This window comes from Nymphalis io, chromosome 30, assembly GCF_905147045.1.
Source record: "Nymphalis io chromosome 30, ilAglIoxx1.1, whole genome shotgun sequence".
Taxonomy (NCBI): Eukaryota; Metazoa; Arthropoda; class Insecta; order Lepidoptera; family Nymphalidae; genus Nymphalis; species Nymphalis io.
In genome coordinates, this window is record NC_065917.1 from 4,213,470 (window position 1) to 4,230,686 (window position 17,217).

The following is a 17,217-nucleotide window of genomic DNA, read 5'->3' on the forward strand; positions in this document are numbered from 1 at the left end:
TATTGCGAATATAAAAATACCTACATACAGTTATAATATAAAACCGTCCATTTTCCCCCTTTTTAAATTACTTAAACACTTAAAGTATAGCTATAACAGTAAAGTTTATATTCTTATTAATTAACAAACAGTATTTAAACAATATTTAACGGTATAAAAACTACATCTAGGTTCTAGGTACATATATACGTATGTATGTATATACAATTATACATGTATTATAATATATATATACTTAAACTAACTAAACAAACAAACACCTCTTAAAATTACGTTTAACAATGTTTTTTTATTCTGCGGTTATAAGCGCGCAAATCTCTAGCAGTAGCATTCGGAGGGGGAGGCGTCGGGGCACGCGGTCCAGGTGACAATGAACGTGACATCGACACGATGACAAAGACACATCCTCTTTTAAGTATACTGCACGTTTTATGACTTTTTTTACGGTTTTTACGGCATTCTCAGCCGCGCCGTTACCTTGAGGTCTGTATGGTGCCGTTGATATATGCTTTATACAGTTTAAAATGCAATAATTATTAAAATCTAAAGAACTGAAAGGGGGACCGTTATCCGTAACTAGTTGCGATGGAAGCCCGAATCTCGCAAAAATAGTTCTTAAAACGGAAATGGTCGAATCTGCGTCCGTTCGTAACATACATACAACTTCCAGCCACTTGGAGTGCGCGTCGATTAATATTAAATATTTTTTTCCTGCACATTCAGCGAAGTCCGCATGTAAGCGTTGCCACGGATGAAGAGGAAATTCCCACGGATGCAAAGTAGCCCGCGGGGGTGCGTCTCGAACCATGCGACACGCTTCGCAATTCCGACACAAATTTTCTATATCCCTATCAATATGAGGCCAATAGATATAACTTCTTGATACATTTTTCATTTTATTTATACCAAGATGACCTTCGTGTATTTCTTTCAAGATCTTTTTACGTAATTGTGGCGGTACTATGATTCTATATTTATAAATTAAACAACCTAATTCTAAAACAATTTCGTTTTTCCTACTAAAATAAGCTTTTTCTTCCTCGCATTTCGTATAAGACGGCCATCCAAACAACACATAACCAACGATCTTACTTTATAATGGATCTTTCTTTGTTTCGCGACTAATATCTTTAAAATTAATGGGTAAGTTATCGTCTATTATATTGATATAACTTAACGGCGCAGGCGATGATGATCGGTGTTCGCACGGCAGGGGTAAGCGGGATAACGCATCGGCCGGACTGTTCTCGCACGAACGCACAAATTCTACCGAAAATTCGTAAGCCGATAACCGCGCCGCCCAGCGCTGCAAGCGACTTGCAGCCGTTTGAGGGATACCGCATTTTGGACTAAAAATGTAACTTAACGGTTGATGATCCGTTCGTAGTACAAATCGTCTACCGAAAAGATATTGATGATGTTTAATAATCCCAAAAAAGATAGCTAACGCTTCTTTATCAAGTTGGCTATAATTAATTTCAGCACTATTAAGCGTGCGCGACACACAGCTCACGGGGCGCTCGCTGCCGTCCGGGTAGCGGTGCGCGAGAACGGCGCCCAGCCCGTACGCGCTGCTATCCACCGACAACACCAACGGCCGGCTCTCTTCGTAGTGTGCCAGCACCTTATCCCCTTTAGCCGCCAATTCGATATTGAAGAAGTCCTCATCCTCGGAGGCACTCGCGTCTAAAACATAATTATTATAGCTATTGCGCCCAAATGCACGATTCCGCACTTCCTCACACATAACTTTTAAATGCCCTTTTTTTGACATTTATCGCAACTATATTGCGCATAACGACACTTATTAGCACTATGAGACTTCCCACATCTCCAACAGCGCACCTCGTCCGCATCCCTCCGGCCGCGGGCGCGCGCGCCGCCGCCGGCCACAGCCGAGGGCCGTCGCGCCGGGCCGCGCCGGTCGCTCGCCTGATGCAGGGCTTCTGCGCCCTCGCCGCCTGCACACGAGGCCGTAGTCGGGACCGACGTCGCCCCGCTCACCTCCGCGTGCTTCTCTGCAGCCTCCAGCGCCAGAGCCAACTCCACCGCCTCCTTAAATTTGATATTTCTCTCCGCGCATATTCTAGACCGCATCACTTCATTGACCAATCCAGACACAAATTGATCTCGTAGGTTTTCTTCCAGCGTACTCCCAAAATTACATGTTGTTGCCAGGTGTTTAAGGTTGTGAAGATAATCCATGAGAGGCTCGCCGGGGCGTTGTCTACGTAACCGAAACACGTGGCGTTCGGCTATTTCTGAGCGTTGTGGTTCTAGGTGATCGGATAATAGTTTTACCAATTGATCGAAGTTTTTCGTTTCGGGAAGTGCCGGCGAACATAGATCGCACATTAATGCATAGGTAGCCTCTCCTACAACCGTTATTAATAACGGTACATGCAGTTCCTCTTTAATCTCATTTAGCACAATGTATTGTTTTACTCTTCTAATATACGCCGGCCACTGCTTAGAATTCACATCGAATGGTTCTAATTTTCCAATAGGCATTATTGAAACACTAATTTGTAACTTTTTAAATAAACGCGTGGTATGTAACCGACTCGTCGCCAGTGGAACGTCAATCAAACACAGGAGCAAGATGGTGACTGATTTATTGCGAATATAAAAATACCTACATACAGTTATAATATAAAACCGTCCATCCTGAAGACATACGCATATCGGCACCATGGCATGTAGAAATCATTGCTACGTCGCGTTTGTCTCGCCATTTCATGACTGTTACATTGTCCTTCTGACGAGCAATTACTAAACCTTTCTTAGGTCCCATTTTTTTCGATCTTATTGCCCATGGAAGTTCTTTTCTATTTACCCGTAGAGTTCCGCATAAGTCTGTCTTAGGGCGAAGCCCCATTTATCCGTTGCGTTGCGTTGCATCGCGTTGTAGCAACGGAACAACGCATTGTATGCCACATCTGCGTTGCGTTGACGCTGCGCCCTCGCAACGCAAGAGGGTACGCACGCCTTCGCAGTTGCGTCTCAGTTCTGCCCATGGATAGATACAAACGTGTTCTTTTGTTGCTTTTATTACGCCACCGCCGAAATAAACGTAGAAATCATAGAAGATTCTGGATATCTCCTTTGATATCATTAAGAAATAGTGATGGTCAGTTTTTTATGCAAGAATATAGGGAGTTGTTGTTAGATGAAAAGATTTTTTTTAATTTTTTTAGAATGAGTGTTGCCAGCTTTAATAATTTGGTTAAGACCTTAAAACCACATTTAAAGAAGCAGTATACCAATTTCAGGAACCCTTTGGAACCGATCGAAATGATTGGTATTACATTGAGGTAAGTAATTCAAATATCATAATAATGTAAATCAGTTATTCATTTATTATATTTAAACACAGTTTAATTTAAGTATTACTATTAGGCAACAAAGCAGTTATAATCTTCTTCTTGACTATCATCAGTAAAATTATTAATCGTAGTGTTGGCTGAGTAGTTAGTTTCGAATTCATCCGTTTGATACGACGATGGCGATGGTGATTGGGCATGTTGTCCAGTTAGATATCCGCGTGACTGCAATGGTGTTGCTTGATACTGTTGTCCAGTTTGATATCCACGTGGCTGCAATGGTGTTGCTTGATACTGTTGTCCAGTCTGATACCCGCGTGATTGCCATGTTGTTGATTGAACTGCCTGTTCCCCGAATCGCATTTCGGTAATTATATTTATAACTTTGCTTTGGAATGTCAAAGTTTGTAATTCCGTAAATCCATCCAAAGAAGGCAAAATTCCTTTGAAAAATGATAAGTGGCGGTTTTCTTTCTCTTGCAACGCTTCTAAAGTTTGTGCCTCGAAATCATCTATAGATGGGTGTGATCTCTTACGGCTTGCAGGCACGTAGCGAGAAGGACCTGGAGGTAATGAGGTCATTTTTTTTGTAGGAAATGGAGATGATGTTGTGTTTTCATTTCGTTCCGTTTCTTCATGCATAATTTCAAGGCTACTGTCAGTTTTATTTTGGGTAACTTTCATCAAAAACAGCAACTGGTTGTAATAATGATATTTTTTCAATTGTTTTGCCCCTGATCCAGACGAATTGTTTTCTTTTATTTTTTTACATATCGAAAAAAGTTGTCCTTCACGCTTCTCCATTTTTTCACAACCTCGTTACCTGCAAAGAAAGAAAAAAATGTGAAAGTACCTAACTTGTCCACACTGAACAATCTTAATGGTTGTTTATTTTTTAACCGACTTTAAAAAAGGAGGAGGTTCTCAATTCGGCCAGTATTTTTTTATTTTTTATTTTATTTATGTACCTACACCGATTACTCACAAACGCTGGACGGATTTTAACGATTTTTGTTTCGTTTGAAAGGGTATAGTAGTATTTTTAGAAATTCGACACTGTACAAGATTTTAATGAGAAATGAATTACCATTGCCTGATCCTCAACCACTTGGAAATGACCATAATAACGAGCCACTAATCCCTTATGTATTCGTCGGTGATGAAGCTTTTGGTTTAAGTAAGCATGTTATGCGCCCATACGGCGGAAACAATCTCAATGTGAAACAGAGAGTTTATAATTATCGCCTCAGCAGAGCTCGTAGATATGTGGAATGTGCATTTGGGATCATGGCAAATAAATGGCGCATTTTGCATAGGCCAATTGATACATCATATGATTTAACTATTAATATTGTAAAAGCATGTTGTGTTTTACATAATTTTGTTACACAACACGATGGTTTACGACAACAAGACGATATGGCAATAAATAGGTTCCCACAATTGAGACCTCATGCTAATGAAGAATCATTAGCCGAAAATTTTATCAGAGATCAATTTGCTAATTACTTTATGAGTCCAGAAGGGGCTTTACCATGGCAGTTGAAAAAAATATAAATTAACTTATGTATTGAATTTATAAATATCGAAATAAATAAAAACTCACCAATTTTATTCTTTTTTTCATCCTCAAACTCCTCGTAACCTTGAAATAATTTCTTAGAAACATCTGCCCATTCATTAGCCTTACGAAATTTATCACTGTAGTGTTCGTGTGATTTATCCCATATAATGGGTCTTTCTTGGACCAAGGATATGAGAAAATCAATATCAATATCAATATTCTGCTCACTCATCGTAATATAAAAAATGTAATTACGCTCGTCTAGCTTCGTCCTCTACCTGTGGATCACTGTCCGTCGTCGCAGCGGAGCTCCGACAACGCAGCGCATCACCTTCCCTCCCGCTTCGTCTCTTGTCCGTCGGTCCGTTAAAACGTCGCGCGCGACGACGCAATGGTCTAATGGGGCATGTTATAAAAAATATATGGAAAATAACGCAGCGACGACACTGCGACGACGCAACAAAATGCAACGCAGCGCAACGCACTAATGGGGCCTCGCTCTTACGCTGCTGTAAATATTTTGCCAATCCTACGGTATTGTAATAGTTGTCACACACAATTATCCGTCCGGCATCTAGAAGACCGTCACATAATTGAACTACGACACTCCCAGGCTTATCCAAATCAGCAATCTCGGGGTCACGCCCTATATAAATATCATAATTACAGACAAAACCCTCTTCTGTGCACAGATTATAGATCTTCAAGCCGTATTTATGAGCTTTTGATGGGTTGTATTGACGGAAAGATATCCTGCCTCTAAATGGCATCATCGACTCGTCAATGACGATACATTCACCAGGTGTTAGTAAACTCTTCCAGTTATTGATAACAAGGTCCAAAAGTGGTTTTATTTTGTATAGACGTTCGGTTTGATCCCTCGGAGCTTCATTATCAACAAAGTGCCAGCAACGTAATATTGACGAGAACCGATTATATGACATGTTTACGTTGTAAATAATGGATAAATATTGGATGGTAGTAAATCGCATCTAGTTTCCAATGCGATTCAAATGTTGAAAATTTCACAATACCCATCAACATGTACAAGGCAATAAATTTCAACATTTCTTCGCGTGTACAGATGTATCTGTCCACCGATGCATGCGGCTATGAAGTGACATGTTGACATTCTGTTTTAGTTGAGAAGCGTACAAATTTGTTTGAGTGACCATAAGATCTAATACTTCATTGGTCAATATACGTCGATAAATGGATACAACGGATTGTTCGCTTTGAACTGTTGAACCATGAAGTATAGGGCTGTTGCCATAAGGTTGACGTGACAGTGGTAGGGTTTCCTGGCTCCAGCCATTTTCTCTATCTATATCATTTATTTCCTGCGGAGTAAGCCGCATAATCTCACCAGCAGTCCGCCTTCTGCTCATTTCTGGCCTAGATGAATTTATGACGATATCCGATGAATTATCTGCTGGAGAGTCTCTACCACGGTCACCGGTTATAATGTTTGAATTGAAATTTTCACCCGGATCAAAATCAGGATCATCAACATCGTCATTAGCAAAAATACTCGATTCTTGATCCGAACTATCAGAATCAGGCTCGCCTTGTATATCGCTGTTTTCACTGTTTGAATCCATTTCATTTTCACTCAATTCAAAGTCACTATCTTCCAGTAAACGTTGCAATTCCTCAATTGATAATTCGCGTGGCATTTTCAACAAAAATATCACATGCGTTATATCCTTGAAACAATTTTATGAACAGAATTCGAAAATATGACAGTAACAGTAAAATAATTGACACTGACAGGTCTAAAGAAACAGATTATCAATGAAATCTTATTTTATAGTTTGAAAATATCGTAAATTTAGTTATATAATAATAATAAAATATTCACAATAAATAAATACTAATGAAAACCAAAAAAATATAGAAAAATTTCCTTGAACCACATGTATTTCATGAACGTGCAGAAGCAAAAAAATGACCCTCTACGCTCATGGACCATATGTGTTTCAGCTAGAAATACCCTACATCCGTTTTTTTTTTAAATTATTATTATTACTAAAGCTATCCTATGACTACAAAAAAACAAATTATTCAAAAAACCCTGTTGGACTTGTCGGTCAATTTTGCATTTTTGTATTGGGACAGGGAACGTGTTAACCTAGGTGATGCCGTTGATGCGGACGGATGGGCCGTCAGGTCGTTGTCGTGCGGTGTTCCGCAGGGGTCGGTACTAGGACCGCTCCTGTGGTGCATCGGCTACGACTGGGTGCTGCGCGGGGCCACGTTGCGGGGGGTCGGCGTCACGTGCTACGCTGACGACACCCTCGTGTCGGCCCGCGGCAGTTCATACCGGGAGGCGGCCTATCGCGCCACGGCTGGGGTGGCGCACGTGGTCCACCGAATCCGCGCGCTGGGCCTCGAGGTGGCCCTACACAAATCCGAGGCCCTCGTCTTTCACGGGCCTCGGAACGCGCCACCTCCGGGGGCGGCGATAACGGTGGGCGGAACTTCCATCGCCGTCGGGTCGACGATGAAGTACCTGGGACTCGTGCTCGACGGCAGGTGGAAGTTCGAAGAGCACTTCCGGCGCTTGGCCCCAAAGTTGGTGGCTGCAGCCGGGGCGCTAGGAAGGATCCTCCCGAACGTGGGTGGGCCAGGAGGTGCCTGCAGGCGCTTGTACACCGGCGTCGTGCGCTCGATGGCGCTCTACGGGGCGCCGATATGGGCGGACGCTCTGAGCGCCCGTAACGTCGCCTCGCTGCGACGTCCGCATCGAGCGATGGCGCTCAGAGCGGCTCGGGCGTACCGCACGGTGTCGTACACCGCGGCGTGCCTGCTCGCCGGAAGCCCGCCATGGGACCTCGAGGCCAAGGCTAACTCGAGGGTCTATTGGCGGATCAAGGCGTTACAGAGAGCGGAGGAGAACCGGCCCCACCCACGTGAGGTTCGGACGTGGCGAGAGGAGGCCCGCGAGAGGGTATTTGCCGAGTGGTCGGAGAGACTGGGTGTCCCGGGTGCTAGCCGGGACCTCGTTGCGGCCATTCGGCCGGTGTTGAGGAAGTGGGTCGAGCGCAAGCATGGCCCACCCACGTATCACCTCACACAGCTTTTGACCGGCCACGGTTGTTTTGGCCGGTACCTGTGTGAGATGGTCGGTAGGGAGGCGACGGTAGAGTGCCACCATTGTGGCGGAGGAGCCGTGGATACGGCGGAACACACGCGCGTAGAGTGCCCGGCTTGGGCGGAGCCTCGCGCGGTCCTATCCACGGCCGTAGGTGGAGACCTGTCGCTTCCGGCCGTCGTCGAGAAGATGACCGGAAGCGAAGAGATCTGGGCGGCAGTGTCCCGGTTCAGCGCATGCGTCATGTCGCAAAAGGAGAAGGCAGAGCGGGAGCGGGAGGACGACGTGGACTCGCTCCCGCAACGAAGAAGGAGACCTCTTCGACGGCGACGTGCCTTCGCAGGCCGGACGCTTCCGCAGAGTTAAGGTGTGGTTGGCGGCGGAGGCAGTCTGTTGATCCGCCGCGGGGCTTCAAGCCCTGACGCCCAGCCTCCAGTGGCGGACTCGGGGGAGTCCGTCACGTAACAGGACGGAGGCACAGAGAGGAGGGAGGCGCGCCCTAACATCCTGGCGCGCTCTCGAGATGGGTCGCTTTATGGTGACGACCGCTGGCGGGGTTGCGGTTGTAAGTCACAACGTTCCCGTGACCCCGCCGCCTTGCGGAGAGGCGGAAATCCGGGGAGGTTTTAGTGGGTAGGACGGGGCCTTCTGCCCCGTGAGTCCCACATACCCGTCCCGGTCCCCCCGGACCGGGCGGCAGGCGTAAATGCCTTTCCTCCCCGAAAAAAAAAAAAAAAAAAATTTATTATTATTTATTTAAATAGATATATATTTGGTTAAAAGAGGAGCATTTGGTGAGTCTATGAAAATGTTTTCGTTGAGTGGAAATATTCCTGTTTTTCGGAAGCCATTTACAGCTGTATCAATTTTACATGCTTTTGCATAAGCTTTCCCAAATATTCCTCCAAGTTGGTAATGAGTAACAATCCGCCCTGAATGATTTATTAACCAATTTTCTACTTCTTGGGCATAAAAAGTTTTTAAGGGAATCATGAATGAAACGTCCAATGGCTGCATATGGTTAGTTGAATGAGGCAGGTACACTATGTACACGCCATTGTCACGTCCAATGTCAATCACGTCTAAATTTCTTGTGTGGCTGTAGTGACCATCCAATACCAGCAAAACGGGGTCTTCCTTTGATTGTTTTACTTTTTTACACGAAATGTCTTAGCCATTTTGTGAACAACTCAGGCTGTATCCATCCCGAAGGATGACATCTACTTATGGTACCATCACAGGTGCTCCATCAAGTAGTTCAGCTTTCATGTTTTTTCTAGGAAACACCATTAAAAGAGGAATGAATTGACCAGAAGCTGACATACAAGTCACAACTGTTATTAACGCTCCCCTTTCAGCAGATGATAATTTGTGAACTGCTTTCTTACCTTTCGCCGTTAGGATTTTTCTTACTTTATGCTGAACGATGCTAATCCCTGTTTCGTCTACATTAAATATTTTATTGGGATTAAAATTAATCTTTTGTAATTCTGGTTTCAGTATATCAAAAAAAGATTTTACATTTTCAGTAGTAAAACCTTGTACGCGAGCTCGTCATAACGATTGTGGTTGGCGAAACGAGTTAGGATGGCGAGCCATAAATAACTTCATCCTTTTTTTACCTGCTTTCTTTTTAGTGTGTGAAAATGGATGTGGAATGTTATTTCTAATCGTCGATTGAAAAGCCATACGTTTTCAGTCCGAAGCGGTGACACCATAGTAATTCTTTTCCATTTGTAAACAATAGTTTACCAACTCCTCTTCTAATTCAACTGGCAAAATTGGTTTTTGGTTATTGGTTTCCCATTTTTCCAGAAACTATAGCTTCTATAGATTTATCAGACTTTTTGACATAATCTTTTAAAGTAGCTCTTGGCACATTAAATAACTTAACTGCCTTTTTATATCCCATTTCTTTAGTTCGGACAGCTTCAACGGCTTTTTTCATTGCTTCGGGACCCCATAGCTTTCTCTTCGGCATCTAATAATAAAATTAAAAAACAGTCAAAAAAGTACGCCTAACGACACATGAAGTGACCTAAATACCGTCCCCGGGCGATATTAGGCTAAACCAAAAGCACATGTCATAACCTAAATAAAATTTCAATCAATTGAAATCTAAGAAATAACAACAAATTTTGTCAAACATTTCATTACAATAACTCAAATACATTCATATTTAAGCAGTACTCATAGTATTTTGATTTAAATATCACCTTGGACAGTTTTTTATTTTTTTAAATCTTCGCTAGAAGCTACGTTTCATCGTAAAAAAATCCGACTGACATAACTCTGACAAAACACTTTTAAAAAATCCGACTGACATAACTCGGGGACGTTATTTGGCGACCGTACCTTAATGACTAAGAAAATCTACACCTATAATAGCTTTAGTTACATCAGCTACTGTAAAGCGCCAAGGGAAATCTCTCACAGGTCACTGCCCGTGTCGACGAGGAACTCGTTGTTGGTCCTGCGGTCAGTGACGAATAGCCGACCTCTCGATCTCGAGCCGGCTTCATCACGGCGTTGATGACGAGTCCTCGAGCGCGGTCGTCTGTTAAGCTCGAGAGTGAGATCCTTGACTATCCTCCGCAATTCGGCGATCTCACCAGCCATGGACTGCAAACTAGGTCCATGCGCAGCTGTCGCGGCATTGTGGTGCGGCGGGGATGCTATATCCTGCACTCTGTCTAGGTCTGCAAGGGTATCTAATGAGCTATGCGGCTTTGATGCGAGGAGTGTCTGGATGTTCCCAGGTAGACGACTGCACCAAATAATCCGAAGAAAGTCCTCGGGAACGTTCTGACCCGCGAGGCTCTGAAGATGTCGCAGGAACTGTTTTACTATGCGCTCCTGAGAAGCCGATAAACGCTTGATAAGCTCTATCTTTAATTTATTATATTTATCTGAAGCAGGTGGAGTCAATAAAATATCCTTGACCTTGCGCGAATATTGGTGGTCAAGATTTCCGATGACGTAGTTGAATTTCGTGGCATCACCCGTTATCCCAGCATTCGCAAACAATGCCTCGATATTTATGTGGACTTTATGTGCGACTATTATTCAGCCTAATTTAACAATTACTTCACGCACTCACCCCATATAGTGTACACAAGCCTTGGTCAATGTATTACTGAATAAACTACAAATATTTCATCGCTCCAATTGGATTCATAACCTTTTTGAAAGATGTGTTTGTATTTGGATATTGTAACGTGATCACCAGTTTGAAATGTAGGTTGCACAATTTTGGATGGTTTTTCGTTTTTTTTTATCGTTTCGTTTTCGTTTGTTTTATCATACAAATTATTCCAAACTGTCATCAAATCTTGTAAAATATCAATATATTTGTTTGTATTCTTGTGTGTGAAATAACGCCACATTTTCATTTTAAGTGTTCTTTGAAATCTTTCTACAATGCTTGCTTTGATATCAGGATTATTAGTAGTATAGTAATTTATACTTTTTGATTTCAAGTATCTTTGAACATTTTTAGAAACAAATTCAGTACCTTTATCGGATTGTTCATGTGTAGGTGTTGCATTGGCCTCCTTGAAAATAGTATCAAAAGATTCTTTAATTGTGTCTGAATTTTCCTTTTTGATCATTTCTCCCAGTCGATTTTGTTCTTAATTTTTTTGACATATTGCTTGTTGCTGCTAACCGGTGTAGAAAATATTTCTCGAATCAAAGTGTTGTTGTCGTCGGCCTTTTTTGCTTGCAACTGGTTGATAAATTCATGTCGTGATGGGTTACTATATGTAAGTGGTACTTTAATATCCTTTAAAGCTTCAGCAAATCTTTCCCATCCTATAGGATCACTTTTTTTGAGTGGTCTCAGTGAATCATTTACTAAATCTACAATATTGCTTCCAGGAACTTTCTGATTATCTATAAATACTGTACCTAGAATATTTTATTTTTATTAAGCGAGACCAAATCCAATAACAACTCACCCTTTTTTGAATAGGTTTTGGGAATTAAACTCAGTATGTACTTAGACGTGTAAAATGATTTTGTTGGTGCAATTTGCTTTTCTTTAACAGTAACTTCTTTCATTGACGCTTCAGAAGAGATTGCATTAGTAGCATCAATTTTTTCATTTTTATCATTCACCTTGGATTCATGTTTTACAAGATCATCCACGTCAGTAGTATCTAAAATTGGTATGTGAAGAGGTTGTCGCTCTTCTTTTGTAAAATTTAAGTATCGTTGAAGAGTTTGTAAGTACAAAATACACCTTTTCCGATCCTCTATGTCACTATTTAATATATTTTACATTTCTGAATCCAAACGTGATAGTGGAGTATCAGCTGTCGTGTTATGCTGTTTTAATTTTTCTTGCAAATCTTTCCTCAAATTAATGAACTTACTAAGCCATTTAGAATAGAACTTAAAATTATCGGCAAAAGGGTGCATCCTTTTTGTATTATATTTTTTTTCCTTAAATGGTTCGTTCCTTTTCGTACTAACTTTCGAAGTATATTTCTATATTTGTTTAGTTTTTTTTTCTTTCTCTTTCAATTCTACTTTTCCCTGGAGAACGTTATGAATACATTCACAAATATAAATTATTTCTTTCTCATCACAGGATTCCAAAAGAGATTTTCTATATTTCGGTTTAAGGGTATGTAGACAATCAATGAATTTCTATACGTCATTAAACGTCGCTGCATTATTTGTAAATGATTGATATTTGTTGATGTTTATCATATCTAAACCCTTTTGATGGTACATACACGGTCCAACACCTATCTTGTGAAGGAAATATTTTAGTTTTTATACGACAAATATCAATAGTATCCTGTTTCAAATCTATGACTAAATAGTCATGAGGTTCTTTTGTAGCATCCTTATACGAATCTTCCAAGTATTTCGGTTGTTCTGGAGAAACTTGACGTGCTAAATAACGAATTTGTGTTTTATCACGAGGATTCTTAAAATAAATTATATAACTTCAATTCAATGAAATATCTCGTTGTCCTTTGCCTTGATGAAATAAATTTTGTGTTATATAAAATACACTTAAATTTCTGTGATGACTTCCTTCTGTAAATATGTCAACGATACGACCATCAGACTCTTTCATAAGGTCATCAATATTAACTAGTTGTGGTTCCTTCCCATCAAACATACTAAGATCGGGTATGCCTTGGAAGTAGGTTACACCAAGTAATTTAATGAAAATATATATTACAAATTACTTTCATGTATTTAATAAAGTTTGTAACGAATACAAACTATAGCGGTAAATGGATGATAAAAATGAAACATCGTGAACATGTGCATCTACGTGCTAAAAGGTTTGTGTGAAGATTGAAACAACTTGTTAAAGAAATAATTATTTATTTATTTAGAAATCTTACATTTTCTAATGCTACTTTTTAAAACAAAATGTTTAAGTACATTATAAACAAATTTTTCACATGAAATTCTTCTAAACTTATCTAAACCATTACAATTATTTCTTAAATAAAGCAAACTTAAATACGTTATTTACAAACATTATAATTTAAATGTAATGACCCCAAGCCAATGTATCAATACCATTTGCTTGAATACATCGCTTTGTATCATTGCATGATAAACACGTCTTGTTTATTTTCTGTGTGAATATAGTATGTTTCAATGACTTGAATCTAAGCATACTACAAAATTGTACATTTTTATCGAATAAACATGTCTTACTCTGTCTTGTGACACTTTTGTTTAACCCTTAAGCTTTTGCAGTAAATTCATCTTCTACTTCGAATGCATACATATTTAAACGTAATCCTACAAATTCTATAAATATTTTTCCATTATTTTCATCTTTGAAAAGTCCTTATTTCTTTTTATTTTGTTTAGGGTATCCAAAAATATTGTTTATTGCATAATCAGATGTATCAAAATGTGATGCGAGTTCTGGTTTAATATCTTCATAAAAATTGTTGCTGAAAATTTGGTATATAAAACTATGAGTGTCAGTGTATAATAGTTTCACATTCGTATTATTTTTTTTTTTAATTATGTAATTGTAATGGACGTCGTACAAGGGTTTTTGAAATATCTAATACACAAACTCCTAAAAAATTGGTTTATTAAACAATAGTTTTGTGTTTCGCAACTGAACTGCTATTAATTTTTCAAAAAAATTGATAAACTATGGAATTCAGGTTTAGCTATTAGATCTTGAGCACCCATTTCACATTAACCCTTTTCTCGATATTTTCCATAGTTTTTCCAAAGACAGAGTTATTCATTAATTCATAGAAATCCTTTTCGAAATCTGTTTTCGCTAACGTTCTTAAATTTGTATTCAAATCTATGTATTTTTTAACCAAGGGCTTTGTGAAAATTTTAATATTCTGTGCACTTTCAGTAATTTCATACCCATTTGAATACATTGTTTTAAATTTCTATAGTGAATAATATATTTACATTTTATATTCAAATTAGGTACTTACTTTCATTAAAATTTCCAACACACATATTTTCAGGACATAGTGGAAAGTCAGAATGTAAATTGTAAAGGTGATCAGGGTACTCCAAATCGACTTCTAAAATATATCCAATATCAGAAACATCAGATATATTAAAACTAGTATCTGATCCGACCTATTCAAAAATATATATAAATAGGTCGGCTATTCAAAACTTCCTGTGGGCAGAAATTGAGACATAGCCCAACAATAAAGATTATTTGCATCGAGGTATGTAAGGTATGAACTGGGTATATCTTTATCAAAGTCTTGCATGAATTTGTTATTCGCTTTAGCATAGCGATTGTCACATTGAGATACACCTCCTCTGATACCGGTTTTAATAAAAGCAACTTGATCGTAATCAGTAAGTAATTCTAATTCATTTTTAGTAATTTTAATTAAACTTCAGGTCTAACAGATAGATTGACTTCACTTTCTTTAACACGTTGACAGTCCCTGCATCACATATGATACAAATTTATCTTTCACCATACGTCCTTGCATCACATCTGATGCAAGTAGGCGTAAAGACTCTACACCGTTTATTGGCGAGGACGTCAGAGTTAGGGAAATAAATATTATTAGGACATCTAGAATAGATATTATATAATATATAATAGATAATATATATAATATAATAAATAGAATAGATATTATATATAATATATAATATCTATTCTAGATGTCCTAATAATATTTATTTTTATTATTGATAAAAGTAAAACACCAATGAACCAACACATTTTTTTTACTGAATGAAAATATTGCTAAGACAAAAAATCAATGAAATTCGTTAAAGCATGGGATACAAAATGGCTTATTACATTGCTTACACTCTGTGTGTACCTGAGGTGATTTCATCTGAGCTTCTTTTGTGGTGCTTCCAGCATCCTTCAATTTCTTGTAGCAACTAAGACAACGTTTTCTTGCAATTTTACCATTAGCTATTCTAGGTATATTGGTAATTTTATGCGATGAAGCCATTAGAGATCTTGATGGCCCTGTAGCGGGTACAGCTAATGCTCCAATTGTCAATATTTTTTTATTATGTACTCATGGCCAGCTAATAATTTAATTTTTTGGTTGAATTTAATTCATTGTGAAGGATGATGGCGTTCACAACTCCAATAGACAAAATATCTGCTGCTATCTTTTTGTACCAAATACATGTCTTTCGCACAGGAGAATTGTAGCTTGATTAGCTTTTTAATGTCTTCCTGTGGGGTCCGTTGCCATTCTTCAGTTAGGGCAGCTTCCAGTTGATTCAGGGTTTCTGGAATTGGATTTCGTGCTCGAACCGTACGTTTTAGTTGGTCCCAGAGGTGCTCTATCGGGTTTAAGTCCGGACTATTGGCTGGCCACTGCATAACTGGAATTTCGACTTCCCTGAGATAGTCTTTAACAATTCTAGCGACGTGAGGTCGTGCGTTGTCGTGCATAAGTTGGAAATTATCCCTAATATATCCAGCGTAAGGCATCACATGAGGCTCCAGAATGTCCGTTATGTAAGTTTCAGCATTAACAGCACGATTACGGAAAAAAACCAGCTCTGTGCGTCCCGTCAAAGAAATACCTCCCCAAAACATTGTAGAGCCTCCACCAAATCGGACTGTTTCTCGAATGCAACACTGAGAGTAGCGTTCTCCTGGCCTTCGCATGACGTTACGTCGTCCATCAGAGCCTACTAGAGACATTCGGCTTTCATCACTGAACAATACTGTCTCCCATTGGTCCAGTGTCCAATCGACGTGCTGCCTAGCAAATTGTAGTCTTGCTTGTCGATGGGATGCTGTGAGTTTTGGGCCTGTTGCTGGCTTGTGAGGGGTTAAGTTTTGCTCTCGAAGTCTTCTTCTTACAGCATTTTCACTCACAGACCCTCCACGACTTTCTCGGAGTCTACCTTGAACGTCAACAGCCGAAAGATGTCGGTTTCTTAAAGACGTCAAACCAATAAAACGGTCATCGGTCGGGTTCGTGACACGACCCCTGCCAGATCCTGGTTTCCGGCGATACTCCCCAGTCTCCAAGTAGCGTTTGTACACTCTTCGCACCGCTGAACGACTTAATTTTAGTGTTCTAGCCACATTTCGCCGACTTAACCCATCATGAATAAGAGCTACGACTTGAGCAGCTTCTGCTTCAGTAGTATCCATTTTTTATGTTTAAACTTATTAAAATTATTGTTTTAACAAAGTTTCATACACTTAATCAATAATAAACATCGAACCGAGATGACTTCGCGTTAAGAACTGGAAATAAACTAACCATGCACTTTGTGCACAAAGTAACGTTTTCTTATCAATACTTTAAAAATATTCCAAATATCCTCAATAACATTTACAACTCCTCCAAATCAATATCAAGTGGGTAATAAAATGTTAAATGTATAACAACTTTGACAACAACTTAGATAACAACTTTGTAAGTAAAAAAATACGGGTGGGTCGATTTTTTTGGCGGCCAGTAGCTGTCTTGAGATGTATAATGTAAGACATGAAAGGATATGTTCTGTTGATCTCTCCCTCCAACCATGTTTCTCCAGTGCCCCCTACGGGATGAGTCAAATCAGCATAGGAAAATTCTCGAGGCCGAGCCTCCATCAATGATGAGCTAGAGGATTTCCAAGAAGAGGCCTTTATTTCAACTTTGTCAAATAGCGGTCCTGTTTCCATGCTAATTAGCGGCTGCCTTACCACATATGACTCATTTCCTAATCTCTGATGAAGACCAACAAGCTCATCATTGTGTACAAAATAGTGAACACCGCAC

General features: G+C 39.8%; 1 pseudogene; it reads right to left on the reverse strand.

The window, feature by feature from the left end:
- Positions 1-3,395: 3,395 nt before the first annotated feature.
- LOC126779848 (uncharacterized) lies at positions 3,396-5,389 on the reverse strand (annotated as a pseudogene).
- Positions 5,390-17,217: the final 11,828 nt, after the last annotated feature.